The sequence below is a fragment of the Pyrus communis genome, chromosome 15 (assembly GCF_041283825.1).
Source record: "Pyrus communis isolate YQ-2024b chromosome 15, ASM4128382v1, whole genome shotgun sequence".
Lineage (NCBI taxonomy): Eukaryota > Viridiplantae > Streptophyta > Magnoliopsida > Rosales > Rosaceae > Pyrus > Pyrus communis.
In genome coordinates this window covers 10450392-10471626 of record NC_142579.1, presented here as the reverse complement: position 1 = coordinate 10471626, position 21235 = coordinate 10450392, and the positions used below count along the sequence as shown (strand labels likewise).

At 37.4% G+C, this 21235-nt stretch overlaps 1 pseudogene; it reads left to right on the top strand.

The window, feature by feature from the left end:
* Nucleotides 1-1481: 1481 nt before the first annotated feature.
* Nucleotides 1482-21235, top strand: part of LOC148690514 (uncharacterized) — a 35780-nt pseudogene continuing 16026 nt past the window's right edge.

Genomic DNA, 21235 nt, shown 5'->3' with positions numbered 1-21235 from the left:
CTTATGATGCATTGGAGATGGACAAGCAATTCGAACTAAGAGAAAAATCTTCCATTGCCATTACATTGCAAGTATTGAAATCCTTGACCCAAGAACTGGGGCAAGGTAAAGAGCATTCAATTATTTTTTATAAGTTATTTCAGGTACAATTCAAAATTCTCTCATCCTTGGTCCGTTAAACTTGCATTTTGACGAGTACGGAGCAAAAGATTCTTCATGGGTTTAATGTTCAATTCCTCTTACCGGAGTATGATGGTACTTCCGATATCACGATGGGAAACTTTATGAATACTAAGCTTGGGAGGCAATGTTTTTCCGAATCAACATTACCAAGGGGAGTTTTTGAGCTTCGTCTCGGGCCCACAAACTTACTCGTATTTCGCTCTGCTACTCATTTTCTCTAAAAGTTTGTTTACTTTGGAAAGATTTACTGCATTAAGATTTTATTCCGTGTATTAGCAAACAAGGGATGAGAAGAAGAAAAGATTCATACAAACACATGTTTATTATTAAAGTCCCAAGAAAAAGGCACGAAAAAGTAGAACTGTTTAGGGGAGACAAGCCTTCACCTCTGGCGTGAAAATTTTTCTACAAAGACTTCGTAGCAAGCTTCACCAGGATCATCAACTTCAACTAAGTTCAATCATCACTGGCATCCTCTCCCAAATGAGGATAAAGAGGCTTCCAATGAAGAACCTTCTAAAGAATCTCAATACTTTGTTGAGATTGAACCCATGCGCAAAAACGACGAGAAGAATGTCACATGGGGATGAATGTTATGGAACAAACCTTTAGAAGCAAGAGAGGTTATTATGGGATTATTGCTTAATTCTGGGTTATTTAGCATTCCTTGACGAAGACTGATATAGTGGAAACAACTTTCTGATTTGGAGATTTTAAGTGTCAAAGGTTCAAAAAAGAAACTGGGTTTGAAAATAGGATCATAAAGTAAGCGATGAGGTTCCATGATGCAAACTGGATGTAATAAATAAGGAAGTATGAAGAGTCTCAACCGTGAAGGGGCTAAGCACTAGGTAATCTCATGATTGCATACAAAGAGACTTTGCCTTGAGATTGATGGATACAAAGGTCGAAGCTACTTGAAGAAATGAATGACCACCCCTTGCAAAATGTGCCCATGTTATACACATAATCATTATGATCTTTGTGGCATGGCACTCGAGGCCACACATTCGAATCCGAAGTGTCTTCGTTACTCTTTGAAGAATTGGATCACCACATAAAGGAAGAAGAATAAAAGGTTCATATTCCAGCTTACACCAAAAGGTATGGTCTTTGGATAACTATCTATCCTTAAGGGGAACATGTCACCTTTCAGATATATAATTAGAGGCAATTGTGGGGCCATGATTTTCCAAGGCCTGAGTAAACCTAAAAAATATGCTTCCTATCTTTACTACTGGTGCCTGGTGGTTATGGTATGAAAAGATGGGCTGTTATTTGGTTCTCTACAAATTGACATGGACGTTCTTGTCAAGCATGTGAAGGACTATGTTGATGATTTCCAAGCTGCCAATTCCACTCAACATAAGGGCATTCCTTCACAAGGATGGAACACTAGATGGGCTGCTCTTTCTGAAGATTGGTTTAAACTTAATGTTGACAGTGCGACTGATGCTAGTGATGGTAGAAGGGGTGTTGTGCTATAGTTCGTGATCATCGCGATGGATTAAAAGGGGATATGGCAATGCCTGGTCTAAGTCTTGTGTTTATTAAGGCGATCGAATTATATGCATTGAATATAGGGTTATAGTTGGTGATTATGCAAACTTGTTTCCTCTTGTTATAGAATCCGATTCACAAATGCTTATCTAGTTGATTTTACAGGCATGAGAATGTTTCGCAATATAACAAAATTATGTAGAGGTGTGGCATATTATATATGGTTCTAATTTGGTGCTGCATTCAATTCCCCAAAGGGTGTTAATGCAGTTGCTCATCGTCTCACAAGGTTCGGTCTTCATGAGCAATGGCTATCGTTCTGGATAGATAAGAGACCATTGCGGCTAATGGATTGTATCAATGATGAAATTGTAGTAGTTTGAGGTTTTGGTTCCTGGTTTGTGTTGGCATTCCCACCCCTTTTTTTCCTTTCTCGGGGTTTTTCCAATGTGGTTTAAACCGAGGGAGGCTTTTTCAGAGGCATTTTCCTAGGGATGCCCAATCATCTGTTAAGGATACTAGAGGATTACCATTTCACAGTGCACTCAAGGCACTAGATTAATACTTACATTAGTGGTTAAGTAATCTACCTTAGTGGTTAAGAAATTGGTAGATAAGGTTGTTCTGTAAGATTGATGAGTAGGCAATAGATAGTTATTTGTAAGTCTATATCCTTTGTAAAGTGTACTGTGAAAGTTAATGAGAATTAATTCTTCACATATCCATTCTCTATCTCTCGTTCTTTCTCTATTTCTTAACTTCTGCAAGATATTAGATTTCTACATTGTATTGGCATCATAGTCTCATGACAAATCGATCATTCGTTTTAATTTTTCTACAATTTTCTCGGCTGCAAATAAGTCTTACCTAATTTTTCTTCCTTTTCTCGTAAATATTCTGCACAATTTTGATGTTTACTGTGATGAATTTCGCCAACTTTTCCTCTCCGATCACCTCTTTTGGTCTTTATTGTCTTGGAGATACTTCTAATTCCTCCACGATCTCTCTAGCTTCGATCATTGTCTAGAATATTGCTGGCATGGTACTGACTAAGCTAAATCGACAGTACTACATTACTTAATGTAGCCTTTTCGTCTTTGTGTTGAAATGCTACAACTTTTTTGGTCTTGTTAATGGAGATGATATTTGTCCTCCTGAGAGTATCTCTGATTCCTCTAGATTTTGCGTTTCTAATCCTGCTTATGAGATTTGGTGCGAACGCGATCAAATTCTAGTGATCCGAATCAATTCAACTATTGTTGAAGATCTTCTTCTTCTGACAATTGGAATGGCTGATTCTCAATCTTTATGGCAATCTCTTGAATGTCGATTTGTTGGTGTTTCTCGCAATCATGTTCATAGTCTTTGTGCTAAGATCCAAGCCATTTAGAAAGGTGATTCAACAATGACTGATTTTTTGAACTCAATCAATGACATTTCTAACAAACTAGCGGTTGTTGGTGAACTGATTTTTGATTCTTATCTTGTTGCTTACACACTTCCTAGTTTGCCTAATGATTATGAATCTTTTATTGATTCAATTGAAACAAGAACTGAATCTGTTATTATACTTCATGGCCTTCTTTTGAGCAAAGAAATTTCTATGCAAAAGCGCAAATCAAGATCGTCATCTTCTTCCTCTTCAGTACCATTTTATGCTTATAATACTCAACAAGGCTCATCGAACACAGGCAATTTTCATGGACGCTATCAGAATCAAAATCAATAAAATCAAAATTGAAATTTTGGAGTTAATCCCACAAACAACAACAATTCTGGAGGTGTTCTTGGTGTTGCTCCTTCACGCTCCAAATTTTCTAACAATTCTCAAGGAAGTTACTACTTTGGCAAATCCATTCCATTTTAGCTATGTAATCAACATGGCCATTCTGTTTTTTCTTGTAAGCATCTTACACAGTTTGCTGCTTAACTTCCTCACAATTCTCCTATGGGAATGAAGGCCATGATTGGTTCCCAGATGTTTACTCCAAGTTATTGGCTCATTGACAACGGTGCTATAGATCATGTTACTCCAGATCCTGCAGCTCTCAATTCAGCAATTCTGTACACAGGCACTAAGCAATTGTTTATGGGAAATGGTAAAGGTTTATGTATCTCTCACACTTGATCTACCTTAATTCGAACCTCTAATGTTGTTTTTAAATTGCATGATGTGCTACTTGTTCCTTAAGCATCAAATAATTTACTCATAGTCTATAAATATATCTATGATAATTGGTGCTCTCTGACCTTTGATCCATTTGGATTTTACATAAGGGATTTAAGCACTGGGAAGATGCTCTTTCAGGCCCCTAGTGAATGAGGACTAAATCCATTTTACTGGAATGCATCCAATGGTGTTTCTGGCATTGCTATATCTTCATAAGCTTGATGATTGCCAAAGCTGATATTCATGTCTAGCATAGAAGGCTTGGACTTCCTTTTAGTGCAACTCTCTCTAAAGTTTTAAATAAAAGTCAATTACCAGTGGTTGGTACTTTGAATAAACAGTCTATATGTTCTGAGTGGTAATTGGGGAAGACATCTAGGTTACCATTTTTTGTTTTGCCTTATGGTTCTGCTAGACCATTTCATCTTGTTCATGTTGATGTATGGGGTCTTTCTCCCACTTTCTCATGTACTGGTTACAAATACTATCTCATTTTGGTTAATGATTTCACCAAGTATAGTTGGTTATACCCACTTCATTTTAAATCTGATGTTTGAAGCGTCTCATGAGAAAAAGATCAAATCGTTTGATTTCTCATGAAGATGTAAATGAATCTTTTGTTTACTAGGTTTACAAAAGATTAGTGGGAGTTAATCATATTCCTAAATTTGAATGTATATATGATATATTAATTTTGGAAATGAAAGGTATTCTTCTTCGATAAAGTTATGACTTTAAACATGGCTTGAGTGCTTGAAACTGCACTAGAATGCTCCATCATCAACCTTCATTTCGCTGAACACCTTGTGCAGAACCTGTACCGGTGTTTGATTCATTAGGTGATAGGATGTTCTAGTGATTCTTCGCCTCATTCTCTTTCCATTTCTTCTACTTGTGAATGATGACGGTGGCAGATCTCTATCTGAGGACTCGCCCTCAAATCAATGTAGTATCGTGTTCGTAATGCAGCAAAGTGGGCCCAGCATGCTGCTAACTTGACGGTGGTACTCTCTTTAGGATCAACAATTCAAGTTCGTAAGGGTTTTCCTCTACCAAACCGTTGTACTAGTTTGATCTTTTTAGTAACTTTGATAGTAATAATTCATTTGTGGGAGAATCTTGGTAATGTTGGTTTGGAAAAGCATTAACTCCTAAACTTTGCATTTTATGAAGGATTTTCATTGCGATATCCGGAGTACCACCCTACTCTGGTACTAGGAATTGAATATTAAACTCATAAGGAACCCTCTTCCTCCAAACTTTTTTTCGACATTTATTCGATCTGAGACGACTTCGTGTATATCCTGCAAAACATAAGTTTAGTGAAATTTTCCATACTTCTCCTATGTTTTTGGGTTAAGAGCTTTGGCAATTGCAACATAGGGTGGGAAAGGTGTTTTATTTTTCCTGGTATGGGTTGCGCATACGTTTCTAGTGAATCTTAAACAAAAATTCTTTGCAAACATGGCTGTCGGTCAGAAAGGCCTTTTAAAATCCTTTTATCGAACCTTATGCATCGAACCTGCGTGTTTCCGATCAGACTACCTTGGTTGACTTGACCTACGCATTTTTGTGTATTGAAGCTCTGTTGGAATAAAATTTGTCTTGGGGATTGCCTAGTCTGGATGCCTCATTCGGACCTGCTAACTCTCTGAGTTGCAGAATATACTTGACACAGTAAGTTGGTCCGAGATAGAAGTAGTTGTACTCAGGGTTAGAGTTCAGAGCCATCCTTGGATGATTTTCAGATCGCCCTTTTGACTATTCCCTTGAATAGTGCAGAGCCCAAATTTGAATGTTATAACTCATAACCTTGCTGCTTGCATAAACATTTTGGAGGCTGGATGGTGCATTGGACTTCTAGATCAGGGTGCCATGTACCCGTGCCTGTAGCCCGCCAATCATTACCGCACTTGTTACGGTTTGAGTCTCCCATGTTTCTAAAACTCAAGATAGACTGGGCTATGGGAAACTTTGCTGACAATGTTACTTTGAACTTTTTTAGACTTTCATTTGAGTAAAGTTTTTCAAAGTTGGTGCCCTATTTGAAATGAGTATGATACTCCCCTGCATCACAAAGAAAATCGAGAACATATATTTACGATAAATAAATTTTCTTTATTCGTGACTCAAAGTAAAATTAGATTGATAAGGGAGTGTGATTGAATCCGATAAGGATTGCCTACATATCTTTGGGATGGAGACTAGGGATCACTTTTGAGGATAAGCCTATCGTAAGGCATGAGGAGATGAGTTCTCTATGAACTTGTCTTCGCGTAGACATGGGCATTATAATTAGGTCTGAAGAGGACTATCTACATATCCCGGGAAGGGAGTCAAACCGCATGTAGTTCGTAGGGTGCACTTAAGGATAATACATTCTGAGCCTGGCCATGTTCCATTTCTTGGTGATTGGGGTCCCGTCCATATGCTCCAAGAGATATGTTTTGTTGCCCCCACTCTGGCAATCTTGTCCGGTCCTTCCAAGTTTGCTCCAAGTTTGCCTTTTCTTGGGATCTTAGTGTTCTCAAAGACTTCTCTTAGGACCAGGTCCCCAGCTTGCAGTCTTCTAGGCTTGGAGTCTTTATTGTAGCATGACCGGATCTACTATGGGTAAGCTACTAATTAAACATGAGCGCATTCTCGGTGCTACTCAGCAAAGTCGAGGTCAGTTTTTAGAATCCTTGCATTTTCCAGGATGGTTAATTATCTAGTATGCAAATTTGGCATGGTTGTGATTTAAACTGGGATAACAGCCTCTACTCCGTAAGCCATAGTGAATGGTGTTTCTTCAGCACCTTCCGGATTGTCGTGCGGTAAACCGATAGGATTACAGGTAGCTCTTCTAGCCACTTGTTTTTCTTTTCTTCTAGTCTTCTCTTCAGACACTGCAAGATGGTATTGTTTGAGGCTTCTACATGTTCATTGCCTTGTTGCCTTGTGGTTATCTTGGACTGAAGGTGAAATGACCTACAGTCATTAATTGCATCTTGTTAGATGATGGGCCAATAATAACCTACGGTCATTGCTTTTTAGGCTAACAACCTTCATCCGACTTGATTACCGCAAACCCCAGAATGGATGTAATTTAAAATTTGCAGGCTGTTCTTTGCTGTGATACACAAGGTATCAAGTTCGGAGTAGGAACATTGATAAAGCTTCCCATAGATGACTATGTATCTTAACGACTTTTGAATTAATTTTCAAGCCAAGTTATGGTACTTAGGTAGTTTTCATCTCGTATTTAACCAGTGATTTCATCCATACAATTTTCTCGAGCATCGATAACTGCTACTACCTCATGCTCAATCTGATAGATACTAGAGGCTTATAGATATTTGAAGGGGATCACTTGTCGGAATGAGTAATCCACGCTTAAAGCTATCCAAGCAAGTGCATTGGTGTGGTTGTTTTCTCGTATAGGAATTTATGTGATTTCATATTTTTGTACTTCTCAAGTGTGTTTTAACTTTTTCTGGTATAGTCTCATGGTTAGATGGTAGGTGGCGTAATCCCTCGTGACTTGGTTAACTATAAGCATCTAGTCATAATTGATTAGTAGTTCTTTTACCTTGAGTTCTTCTGCGACTCTGAGCTTCGCCATGAGAGCCTCGTACCTAAGTCTCAAAGCATGTTCGAGTATGAATCTATTTGGTGTTTAAAGAACCATCCTTACACTAGCCCAATGTATGTTGAACGATCCGTCTACGTAGAGCTTCCAAAGGCGTGGATGTTTCAAGGCGCCTTGGGAACTGGCAGGGTCTGTAGTACCTTGAGCTACCAACATGAATTCGATAACAAAGTGTGACAATATTTGAGCCTTGATTGATGTCTTGGGTCAATAAATTATCTCATGTTGTCCTAGTTCAATGGCCCATTTGGTGACTCTGGATGAGGCATGGGCTTATACAAAATGGATATCAACGGATACTCTATCATGTAGGTTACTCTAAATGATTAGAAATATGATCGGAGTTTTCTAGCTGTCATTACTAGTGTCAGGATGAGTTTTCCATTTTATGATACTCACCTCTAGTTTGAGAAGAGTTTTTAATATGTAATATATCTGTTTTTGCTCCCCCGAGTCTTCTCAAATCATAGCTACTTTTACCACACAGCCGAATATAGGCAAGTACAAGTACATGTCTTCTCTGTCGATCGGCTTGGATATCAGTGAGGGTTTGGAAAGGTACTCCTAGAGTTTACTGATGGCTTATTTGCATTCATCCATCCAAAGTAGACCCTTGCTCTTCTTTATTGTCGTGAAGAACGGCTTGCACTTGTCTATGGATCATGAGAGAAATATGCTAAGAGTAGTTGTTTGCCCTATCAAGCTTTGTATTTCTTTCATGGTCATGGGTATCTCATTTCTATTATGGCTTTAATCTAATCTAGGTTAGCTTTGATTCCTTGCTTGGTGATAAGCTCATATTTATATATATTTTACATCAAATTCACTTGTCTTTTCTTAGTTAGTTCCTTATATTTTTGAGCTATTTACTTTGTTTTTGTGTGTTGTAGGATTTATGAAGCAAAGAAAAGAAAAATAGCACATGTGGGATTTTAAGTAACATATTCGTCAAAACTGCCTGTGCAGGTCAGCTGATTTTGGAAGCAAATTGCGAACATCTCAGAATGAAATAAAGAATGAGCCTTACATGCTTGGAAAGCTACGGATGTCTATTTTCTGGAGCATTTGGCAGATAGTTAATATTATTTTTCTAGAAGAAGTTATGGCCGTTTTAATACTAAAAGGTTCACAAGAGGCTGAGCAGTTTGTAACTGCAATGAAAGCAATAAACCCAATAAATCTAGCAGCCAAAACTAATGCAACCAAGAACAAGTCAACTGCCACCTATTCAAATATAAAAGGGAATGGAACTAAAGATGAGGATTAAGAGGGAGTAATTGGCATAAAGGCTACCCAAAGAGTTACAATTGTTTTACCATTTCCTCTCACTTCTAGAGTAGTACTTGTTAATTGCGATTAACATGTGAACCAATTTCTAGGACAAGTAAGACAACGCTAGTACTTATGATGTCTTGTGATGACTCAAACTCTTTTCGTTCTTAATGATTTCTACTTGTTAAATTTATGAACACGTCATTCTAGATTGCATGCTAGGGACTAAGTTAAGTTGAAAACGCCATTCTCTTAACATACTACATAAGAAAGAGTAATAGGTTGAGTTCTAACATTGAGCTAACTTGAGCATCTTCATCCAGAAATAAAAGGAATTTGAATGAAAGATAACATGTTTGCATGATTATTTGGTGGTGGATAGCAATTCCCCTAACTCGTTTTTCTTAATTTGTGAACCACTTAAAATCTGTTTCTGTCCTGTTTTTGTTTGATTTAATTTAAATAGCAAATCAACTCCAAAAATCCCAAACATTTGAGTGAGTGTAGCTCTGTGTGTCTAGTGTATTCATATAAAATTTTGTAGACTTTAAATAAGTTTAAGTCGGTTTAATAATTATTTTTCGGTGGCTGGTCTTTAGGGACAACAGTCCAGTTTTTGTGACATTTTAAGTAATTAGATAAAATAATCTTTTGCAGGAAAGACCCTTATTTTCGTATGCTACAATTGACAAATCTTAGTGTTAATAAGGAAAATCAATAGGATATTTGTGTGCTACTTTGTGGTGTGCTTTTAATTCTATCACTTCGCAACTATATAACCTAAGAATTTGCCTCCTAAGGTGCATTTTTTTGGATTCAGCTTCATGTTGTATTTTTGGTGTAGGTCAAACAACTCTTGAAGATGTTTTATATAATCCTTCTTTTCTTTGCTCTTAACGACCATGTCATCCACGTAGACCTCCATTGTGTCTCAAATTTTCTCCTTAAAGATTTGGTTGACGAGTCGCTGGTATGTTGCCCTTGTGTTTTTTAGTCCAAATGACATGACTTTGTAGCAGTATGTTCCTCGGTCAATGACAAAGGAGGTTACTTCCATGTCTGGTTTGTACATCTTTATCTTGTTGTATCTGGAGTAAGTGTCTATGAAGCTTAATAGTTCGTGTCTCGTGTTGAATCTACCAATAAGTCGATCCATGGGAGTGGATATGGGTCTTTTGGACAAGCCTTATTCAGGTTCGTAAAATCCACATATACTTGCCACTTCCCGTTCTTCTTTGTCACCAGTACAATGTTCGCCAACCAGTCTGGGTGGTGGACTTCCACAATGAACTGGGTGTTTTTGAGTTTGTCTATTTCTGCCTCTATGATTTTATTACGCTTGGTTTCGTTCCGTTTGCATTGGATAATTGGTTTGGCTATTGGGTCTAGGCGGAGACGGTGGCAGATCATAGAGCGATCGATTTCAAGCATGTCTGTTGTTGACCATGCGAAGACGTCCTTATTGGCTTGTAGAAAGTTGGTGAATAGTTCATTTTCTGTATCGGTTAACTTCGAACTGATTTTAGCTTTCCTTTTCGGTCTGTGAGTATCAAGCTAATGTATACCGTGTTTTCATCTACTTTTGACTCTAGCGTGCCGTCATCCTGCGGGTCAAGGTCCAGGTAATGTATATGGCGTTTTCATATAATTATTATGTTGTTTTGTCCTTGCATGTGCTGGAACTTTTTTCTCCTTTCCGGATCATGTTCATGCTTTCAACACTGCAGCAGGGCACTGTCGACTGATCTTCTTTGATTTCCTTTACCCGCCGAGAGTCAAGTAGTGGAGTAATTGGTGATAATTGGACGGAACAGCCTTTATCTTATTTAATCAGTCTGTCCAAGAATGCCATTGTGGGGAGTCGTACCTTTGATAGGTACTCCTTTTAGAGGCAGCGAAGCGAACATGATTAACTGAGTTTACTGATATGCCTATTGGTAGAGTGATCTAGCCGAGAGCAATATGAGTTCCCTCTCAATGAAAGCACCAATTATTGGAACTAAATTCGTGCATCTTTGTGAGCAGTAGTCGAGTGCAAATCCGAGCAACCCCTAAAACAGTGAAACAATCGTGACCAAGCCTAAAACCTGAGGGTGTGCCAGCCAAGGCTCTCTGACGGTCAAGTTAGTGAATGATTTTAGACTCAAGCAACATGCAAGAAAATTCAAGTGTTTAGGTTGCGTTATCATAGATGAACTCTAGGTGGGTGTATTTATACCATGGGGAGAGTTACTTTTTAGGATAGAATCCTCGTGCTAAGCTAGGAGAATCCTAGAGGATATCTAGATGTAAATATTGCATCATCTTAGGAGTTGTGATTACTTCCAGCACCCTTAGGTTGTAGGAACTCCAAAACTTAAAGGACTTGATAACTGGACCAAATCGCGTGTCTTGCAGAACAAGCATGGTCATCTAGCGGAGTCGTTAGAACTCCGCCTAGTGCCCCAGAGTAGAGTGATGATGGCACCACTACTCCGTTTAATACAGCTCCACTTGGAGCTGGTGAGTTCATGATCGAACTTCAGAAATAACTGTATTCAGATTACACTTACTGCGACCTTGAAAAATTATGGTCCCACACAATAGTGTAGACACTTTTGAGAAAATGAGACATTGAGATTCTTGTGTTAATAATTCATGTATCATTCATTAGTTCGATTTTGACTGAAGTATGAATTCAAAAGTCTTCTAATTTTCCCCTTGTTTTTTTTAGCAGTCCTTTCAGTTCTCTTGTAAAGAATCTTTTCCAGACAAATTTTGAACAAACATAACCGTGCCAATACAAGAAATATGTAGAGTCAACAAATATTCGATAGTGTTGGTTTAATGATGAACCGTAGCCGCGTTGAGTGGCTGTAATAACACTTGTAAGGTGTATAACTAGATTACATCAACCTAGTACTAGGTTACAATACAACCTAGACAATTCATGTATGCAACAAGTATGCAATGGCAACTAGGGTCCAAGAACACCTACATTACTAGGACGCCAACACTCAATAGTTACTTTACTGTATAAATAGGTTTCAGTATTTCTAGGAGTTCAACGTTTGGAAGCTGGGATTAAGCCTCATATATAGCTATGGGTTTTACACAGCCGGCCTATTAACAGTTGTATAAGTCAAACCCTATCAACTTTAATTATAATTGAGTCTTATCGTGATTCGATATCTTTGCATTGAATCCTAATAAGGATTCCTATAAGTCATCTGCGTGGAGTTAAGACTCCATGATTCTCATGATATCAAGATTTCCAAAACACTTGGGGTCCGCTTGGTGGGCTAGATAAGGTTAGACCTTAAGGATATGATTGGATTGGCATGAACTTGTAAGACAGGACTTGTAGTCCATGTATAAAGATAGGTTACATAATCTATTCTATTGTGGATTCATAACTCATAATGTCCAGCCTGTCCATCCCATATTTTGACATAACAAGCAACAGTTGAACTCAAATCCATTTTAATTGATCACAACCTATCCCATCCAGCCCACCAAGCGGGATCTTGTATCTCAAGCAACCTGTAAAACACGTTGCTTGTAATCCAATTAATCTAATCCATCACTCAATGCATTCACTGGAACTTTTACAAATGTTCACTTGTAAGATTACCTATACATATGTATTTAAAAGAGTAATTACGTTGATTCTTACCTAATTTTCTAGTCTAAACTCAAAATAATTATCTGACAACATGAGATTGCATTACAAGATAACTAAACAGTACTACATTGTATAATACATTTGACTGATATATACATAGCATTATAGATGGCTATTTAGTTGCTTTCATATATTCTCATCTGAATTAAAAACAACAAATTTTATGGACTGCAGTCCGTTTAAAAACAAAAACAAAAATCGTCATCCTTTAATATAGAGCATGCTTGGTCTTGTCCCTTCATTATTAAATTTTTAATCAAGGAATAGGAGATGCTTAATTAGTGGGTTCATAATTTATAAATCACTTGGCTAAGTGTCTATCTCTCCTTGTTAAGTACTGTTTATGTAACCATCATAAGGCGGTCAAAATATTAGGTTGATTCTTACCTAATCGTTTATTCATCCATTTTATTTTATTTATTTTTGTCGGTTCGTTGTTGTTGCTGTTGTTTCTGATGTGGTGTTGCTTTTGTGGAATCGTTTTTTTTTATATTTTTTTTTCCAAACTGTTTGGATGATGTAGATCAAGAGAATCTACGAAATAGTCATCCGTACAACTCTTTTTATCGAATATTTAGACTGTCAAAAGATACGCATATATACGGGGATGCCAAAACTTTGATATTTTGAGGCTTTTTTTGGCTTTCATATTTTATGAGAAAGCTTGAGGATGTTATGTTAAAATGTTTTTCTTTCGTGTCAAACAATATGAAGCATAATATTATGTATACCAAAGAAAAGAAGAGCTAAGAAGCTCTTAAACCAGTTTTTTCCTCTTTTTGTTTTGTAATTGGCTAAATGTTTTTCATATTGTTCTTAAACTGAAAGTCAAGGCTTTTCAAACTTAACTGGCAGGGAAAAGATCCATATAATTAAATAAGTGGAGAAAAAAAAAATTCTGACTACTCCTTAGTATTGAAAGTGGCGACTTTTGCTCTTTGACCAATAAATCATAGTGCTGCATGAAAGCGACAATAAATCATATGGCTGTAGGTTAAGAGTATTTTTCTTTACACACCAAGGCATAGGAATAGCAAAAAGGTTCACAGGTTTGGGTATCCACAGATCCCTCATTAAGTCTAATGGGGCGATTATGGAACACAATCAACGGTTATGAGGCGGGTTTGGGGATTTTTTCATAAACCTAACTCGGGTATGGAGCGGTGATGGTATTGCCATCCCCTGACCTTACCCGATCCCGATTACGTATATTAAATTATTGATGCAAGTCTTCTTAAATTAAGTTTGCGAGTCACCTTTATTAGTTGTGCAATGTCTTATATTTCCTTGCAATTACAATTGTGTGAATTTTTTTTTAAGGTTATTTACTTTGTTATTAGCTTTTTATTTGAAGTACATATTATAAGGTTATTTACTTTGTCATTAGCTTTTTATTTGAAGTACATATTATATTATCTACACTAAAAGGTGGGGGTTAGTCATATAATTTGGTTCAAATTCGTCTTTGATGAGAATCAAACATAAGATCTTTTACTTACAAATGAAGGGAAATATCACAAGACTGTAATACAAACTGGTTGTTATTAGCTCTTTTTGGTTTACATTTCTTAAGCTAGTTGATTATTGATTATCTTGTGTTGCATAATCAAAATTTAGAGATCATTTTTTCATGATAGGTAGGTTTAGGCGACGGGGAATCGCCGTTTGAGAAAATGATAATAAATGCGGTTATGGGGAAAAGTCATCAACGAAGTCTGGGTTGGAGGTAGCACCCCACCACCACCCACCACCCCGCCCCACTTTGTTGCCATCTCAATCAATGTATCATTTTCTCAATATCGCTTGTATAACCTAAAAAAATGTACTGATCCAAAATAGTTATATGAATTTTAGTATCAAAAAATAATTCCATAGATCGATGATGTGTCTTTCTTTAAATTAAATAAATAAAGACAGAAACAGAGAAGATAAAAATCCTTAATTCCACATTGGTGGCAGGGGTACGGGGCCAAATCTCTCACATCCGGCGGCCTTTTACGATCAAACTTGGATGTGAGGTGGTTGAGTTTGTTGAATTTATTGCATAATGCTTTTGGATTATCAGGTGTATTGGAGCCGTGATGTCCTTCTCTGCATAATCAATATAGAAGCATGTCATTTTGCATCCCACAATTAGTTTGAGGGCTTTCATCTCTCATATGATATTGCAGCACTAGACCATTGGTTTATATATTTGGTGCTTCCATCTCGTTTAGTTTCTTGCTACATTAGGGGTTATTATTATTATGTAGTGTCGTATCTTTATTTGCAAGCACCCTCTTATTGGTGTGTTCTTCATTTTGTATAGAGACTTGTAATTGCCGTCTCAAATGGAAAACAAATATTAAACACAAATTCTTCTCTTTTTGAGTACATAAGATATGCCTTAAAACATTTTATTCCTGTTCTCTTAATGAACTGATGATTTCAAAGAGGAAAATATTTTCTAATTGTATTATAATGTGGTCGTTCAAAATCCTGACGACGAAGCTAAAAGTTGACCTATGACACATTCCGACCCAGAATGGTCACCTGGACACCCGAATCGAGATGTGTTGGCCAATACTTGGAAAGTGACGAAGCCATAAAGTAAGTTTGATGTGTAAAAGTGAGGATAAATTTAAACTTTAAATAAATAAACCAGAGTGCACAACGTGATTAGGTGGTAACCCTTATTACAAAACGTGAAGTTCAAAGCATAGTGCAGAAAGATAACAGTTGTCTCATCCATAAAGGATGATTATTTAGTACATAAGCAACCTACTTTGACCGAAGAACAGTCAGCTACTTCCACTGAAACCTCGTACTCCCATGAGCTTAATCCCTACGTTCTGGAGGGGCAAATTTACCCCCTTAAGAAAATTTCTTCCTCGAAATTAAAACAAAAGAATTTAATTAAAGAAGAAGTACGGATACAAGTCTCTCACACGTTTCTCCGTTTCCCATGTAGCCTCTTCAACAATGTGGCTTCTCCAAATTCTGTATCGCTTGCGTCCACGGGATCGTAGTGACAAGCACTATGAGACTCTGTGTGTGTGTGTGTGTGTTATGTGTGTGTGTGTCTTTGGGTTAGCCCAAATAATAATTAACTAAGCATGAGGCCTAATTAATAAAATACTAACAGAGATGAGCCTACTTGCCCACTTGCTCAACAAACCCAACAAATAAGTTATTGATATTATAGTTTGCAGCCCGCAATAACGACAATTCACTGTTGTCTCGATAAATAAGTAATGGAATCCCGATGGTGCAAAATTATTATTTTGCCCCACAATGGGAAAAGTGCATAAATCATCCGATTTACGCATAACTCGCACTCACATGTTTGTAAGAACACGTACTACCAAGAAAGATGTGAAAATGAACAAGAAGTGATAAGGACTCAAATGTCCACGCATGAAATCCACTTAGTTAGTCATGGGTGTTTCAAAATTTTGTGGCGTTAAGGAATAAAATAAGAAAAAATGTGGGACGGGATTTTGTGAAGTGCTCTAGAGGGTGTCCCCATAGACCGATAGAAGATGGGCATTCTAGTAAGTCGGTTGACAATCACCAAAATATCATCATAGTCTCCATGTGTACGAGGTGACTCGTACATGAAGTCCATGGTGATATTCTATCATATCCATCCGGTTATAAGGAGTGACTGTAACAACTCGAACAATTTATTTCTTTCTGACTTGACTTGCTGACAAATTGGATATTTGCTTAATAACTAAGCAATCTTTTTTTTTTTTTTTCATCCCAAGTGATAAGTAAAAGGGTTGAACTTGGAAATTAGTTAACAAAGTTTCCTGATGATCTGCAGGTAACATCACAGTAATACTTGTGAGTTGTAACTAAAATGGGATAGGACAGGCTGAAACGTATTATATCATTTATGTGTTTTTTGTTGAAGTCGTCAGCAACTACGTTTACACAACCAGGGTAGTACACGATGATGTAATCATAGACATTGATTCATTTTTTTCCATCACCGTTATCTGCAATTAAGCTTCTTCCATGTGAAGATGTATTTTAGAGGTTTAAGGGAGTCGATGAAGATTTTGGCATGTTTCTCCATAGAGAAACCGCCATCAAGTTTTTAGTGTAAAGGTAGCATTTGTTAACTCTAAGTCGTAGATAAGATAGTTCACTCCATGTGGCTCCAGCTGTCTGAAAACATAAGCGATTACCCTACCATGCTGCATCTGCTCAGCCAAATCATTTGGTGAAGTATCAAAGTAGATTTCAAAATTATTGGTGTCATCAAAAAGCATAAGAACAATTGTCAAAAAGAGAAAACACCTCAGTTGTCAAAAACTTAATCACATTCACATCTTAAAAGAAACTAACTTATTTCCTAGTCAACTTTAAAGAATAAGGCTAAGGTGGAGAAAGTTAGCACATAATGTCAATGGTGAACGTTAAGACCAAGGATACCTCATATTTTGCAAAACCTTGCAGGGGTTTCATTTTTTTTTTTTTCAATTGCAACATTTTTGGGGATTGACAAGAATGCCAACTGCTAAGATCACCCAAAAAGGCACATGAACTAAACAAAATAGGCATTTAGGGAATTTAGTGTAAAGCTGATTCGTTTTGAAATTGCTCAGATCAAATCATCAATGTTTAGAAAAGTTTGACTTCATTATTGGAGCAAACAATGAAGTTCTTGATAAGGTTATCATGAATCTCTCAGGACGTGGGCCGAATGCATAGTCCGTCAAGTTGATGAATGATATTGGAGCATTCAACAACTCGCATGGCATCATAAGGAGCTCATAATGAAGATGTCGAGTCCTGAAAGTTGTCTTAGGAACATCATCATTTTGATCTTCAGCTGGTCGTAACGTGATCTTAGGAACATCACCATTCTGATCTTCAGCTGGTCGCAACCAAGCTTCAGATCAATCACAAAGAAAGCTCAGGTTCTATAGAGTTAGTCAGTGACATAATCATTTTGAGATAGGATTAATGGTTTTTAATCGTCATCTAATTCAATTGCTAGTAAACAATATAAAATTTTAAGGTTCGGTCTTTGCTCTTCATGAATGGAAACAGAGGTCTATACGATGAAGATTCAAAGAAAGTAGTTGTTATACCTGGACATAGATCAATGATGCCTCACACATCTCAATCTAATGGTATCACAGGTAGATATTTAGGAATGACGTCAAGAATTTAGTTTGACCGGGTTCATAATTTCCAACTATACATGATTGTCGTCTTTCTCTACAACACGTACTAATAAGCCTTCACAACTTTTCTCAATAAATGTTTCGCCTTTACAGCGAGGATTAATTTGTGCTTCAGTTTTTTATGTTTGCCAGTGGAGCTGGCCATAGGGATGACAAATCGTTGAAAATGACTACTTTCGGTCGATGCTCCACCAAAGGAATAATAATAATCTAGTAAATCCATCTCTTGGATTACGTGAAAATTTTCATGATACCCAACGAAATAAAATTCACTGGCATTATAGAGCTATAACAATTTGATTATATCCCGAATAACCATCAAGAAAACAATAAAAAGAATGATCGGCTAACCTTTCAAGTATTTGATCAATGAACGGCAAAGGGAAATGATCTTTCCTTGTGGTGGCGTTGAGCTTCTTATAATCGATGCAAACTTTCTAACCTATTTGTATACGGGTGGGCACAAGCTCATTCTCCTCATTCTTCACCACAATGATGCCGGATTTCTTTGGAACAACTTGAACTTGTAAAACCCAACGACTATTCGAAATCCGATAAATCACTCCACAATCAAGAAGCTTGATTATCTCCTTCTTCACAACTTCCATCATTGAAGGGTTGAGTCGACGTTGAGCCTCTTTAGTTGGTTTAGCCCCCTCCTTTAGAAGTATGCGATGCATGCATGTTGTAGGACTTATCCCCTTAATGTCTGTCAAGGTCCATCCAATGGCTGTTTTGTACTCCTTCAACATCCAATCTAGTTTTTGCTCCTCTAATGTCACGAGTAAGGAAGAGATTATGACCGGCAAAGTCTCTTGGTTTCCCAAGTAAACGTACTTCAAAAGATTTGGTAATGGTTTAAGCTCGAGGGAGGGTGCCTGAATCACTGAGGGTAGCAACTTATTAGTAGAAACAGGAATTGGAATTGGGATTGAAGACTTACCAACATGTTATGGCAATGATTCAAGGGCAGCCACCATCTCAACTTCTTCACAATTGGGCACGGTAAGGGAATCCTCATCCTTGTCGTGAGTGTGCTTAATTTCTATCCCTTGTTCTTTGAGTCCCACTCCTCTTGTAATGGTTGTTTCAAGGGCATCCTCATTTAGGTCTTCAAGATATTCATGCGCCAATGAATCAATTATATCAATAGAAAAACAAGAATGTTCATCAATAGGATACTTCATAGCTTCAGAAATGTTAAAATCAATAATCTCGCCATCAAATTCCATTGTTAACGTCCCCTAGAACACATCTATCGTGGTGCAGGCTGTTTTCATGAATGGCCTTCCAAGGAGGATTGGCAAAGGTGTGGAATGGGCCAAATCTTCCATATCAAGCACATAGAAATCAGCCAGAAAGATTAAATGATTAACCTGCACCAAAACATCTTCCAAAACTCCTTTTGGATATACATTAGAACGATCGGCTAATTGAATAATAACACCATCATTTTTCAGCTCTCCTAAGTTCATAGATGCATAAATAGAGTATGGCATGACATTAATGGATGCACCTAAGCCTAACATGGCATGCTCAAACTTAGTATTGCCAATAACACAAGGGATTGTGAAACTACTTGGATCTTTGCATTTAGGAGGCAATTTCCTTTGTAAAACTGCCGAAACATTCTTACTTACCCTTACCACTTCTTTGTTCGAAATCCTCTTCCTTGTTGTGCAAAGTTCTTTCAAGAATTTGGCATACTTTGGAACTTGTTTGATTGCATCAAGGAGTGGAATATTGACTTGCACCTTTCTAAATGTCTCAAGAATATCCTTGTCATTCTCTTTTTTCTTAGATTGCATAAATCTGCAAGGGAAAGGCACATTTGGTGGAATAGGGTTAGAATTAACCAAACTTGGACCTAACTTACCTGAATTGGATGGTTTAGAGTCCCTAGAAGGCTGCGGCAAGGGTTGGGATACCCTTGTCGTGGCCTTGTCTTTGTCCTCCTCTTCTTACAGCAGATTTTCATCCTCTTTGTGGCTTGATTTGGATGGTTGTGGGTCGGTTCCAACTTCCTTGCCACTTCTTAACATGATGGCCTAGGCGGTTTCAAATCCTCATCTTGGATTCACAATGGTTGAACTAGGCAGTTTGCCTTGTTCTCTAAACTGTCCCATGAATTCCGCTACTTGCCTCATTTGTTTCTTCAATTCGTCCACCTCTTTAGCTTGATTTTGCATCTCCTTGGTTTGATTTTGTATTCCCTACGTCAAAGAGGTTTGAATAACTTTATCATTATCCAAAAACATACCTGAACTACATCAAAGAGGCATCTAGCATTTGTCTCTTAATTGCAAGAAGTCATTCGTAGAAATATTGAATTAGAAGCTATTCTTTCATTTGATGTTGAGGGCATGATGCAACTAGAGTCTTGAAACACTCATAATATGCTGGAAATGACTCCCCTTGGTTTTGTTGAATTCCACTAATCTTTTTCCTCAAAAGAATGACTCTTGAAGTTGGGAAAAAATTCTCTAAGAATGCTCTCTTCATGTTTTCCCAAGAGGTGACGGTTCTAGGTGCCAATTCATATAACCAATCCTTAGCCTTTTCCAAAAGAGAGAATGGAAAAGCTTTCATCTTCAAAATATTGCCATCCACGTTGATTGGTGTCATGCTTGAACATACCACTTCGAATTCCTTCAAGTGCTTGTTTGGATCTTCCATGGACAACCCATGGTATTTGGGAATATGATGCAACAAGCTAGACTTGAATTCCAACTCATCGGTCTTGTCTTGAGTTGCCCTACGATATTGAATGCATAGGGTTACGGCATTGTCCAATCCCGAGGCTAAAAGTTCCTTGACTGTTCGATTATCCGTTACCATGACTTGTGCTTCCTCTAATTCCTGAGCCGTGGCCTCTTCTTCCTCTTCTACTTCTTCAAACTTAGATTCTGAGCTAGAACTAGGTGGATTAGGTTCTGGCTCTTCCTCTTCCTTCTCAAAGTTCATTCAAAATCGTCGTCAAAATCAAAGATATGCTCACGAACCAGTTGAGAACTTCGAGTCATAAACTAGTACCTAAAAACAAGAAAACAAAACAAAGTCAGAAACTAAAACAAAATACATGAAAAAGAAACAAAGGGGATTAGCAAAGTTGCTAATCCTCGGCAACGGTGCCAAAAATTTGATGTGACATATAATTGCACACAAATTAAACCCTCTTATTGACAATTGTAGTAAAGATGTAAGTAGGGATCGTTCTAGGCCGGGGATTAGGAGGGATTGCTAATCTACTTAAAACTGACTCAAAAACACAAAACTAGACTTAAAAACACTTAACTAGACTAAAAAAACTCAAAACAAACTAAAGAGACTCAAAACAGCACAAAATAATCAAATAAACTCAAACTAGACACTAAAGGTTGATCTGGATGAAAATTGATTTTAACTTGACTCAAAACACTTAAAAACACAAGTTTGGACATATTCTAACTAATTTGACACAACAAAGTAAAGGGGATTTGGTTTTTGATGAATTTAAAATAAAGACAAGTAGATTAAAGACTTAAACAAGTTTGGCATGAAATTGGGGGAAATTATAGGTGATTGGCTAGCTAGAGGGTCCTTCTCCACACATAACACACTTGAATACAAATCGATTTCCAGTTGCTTTTCCAATA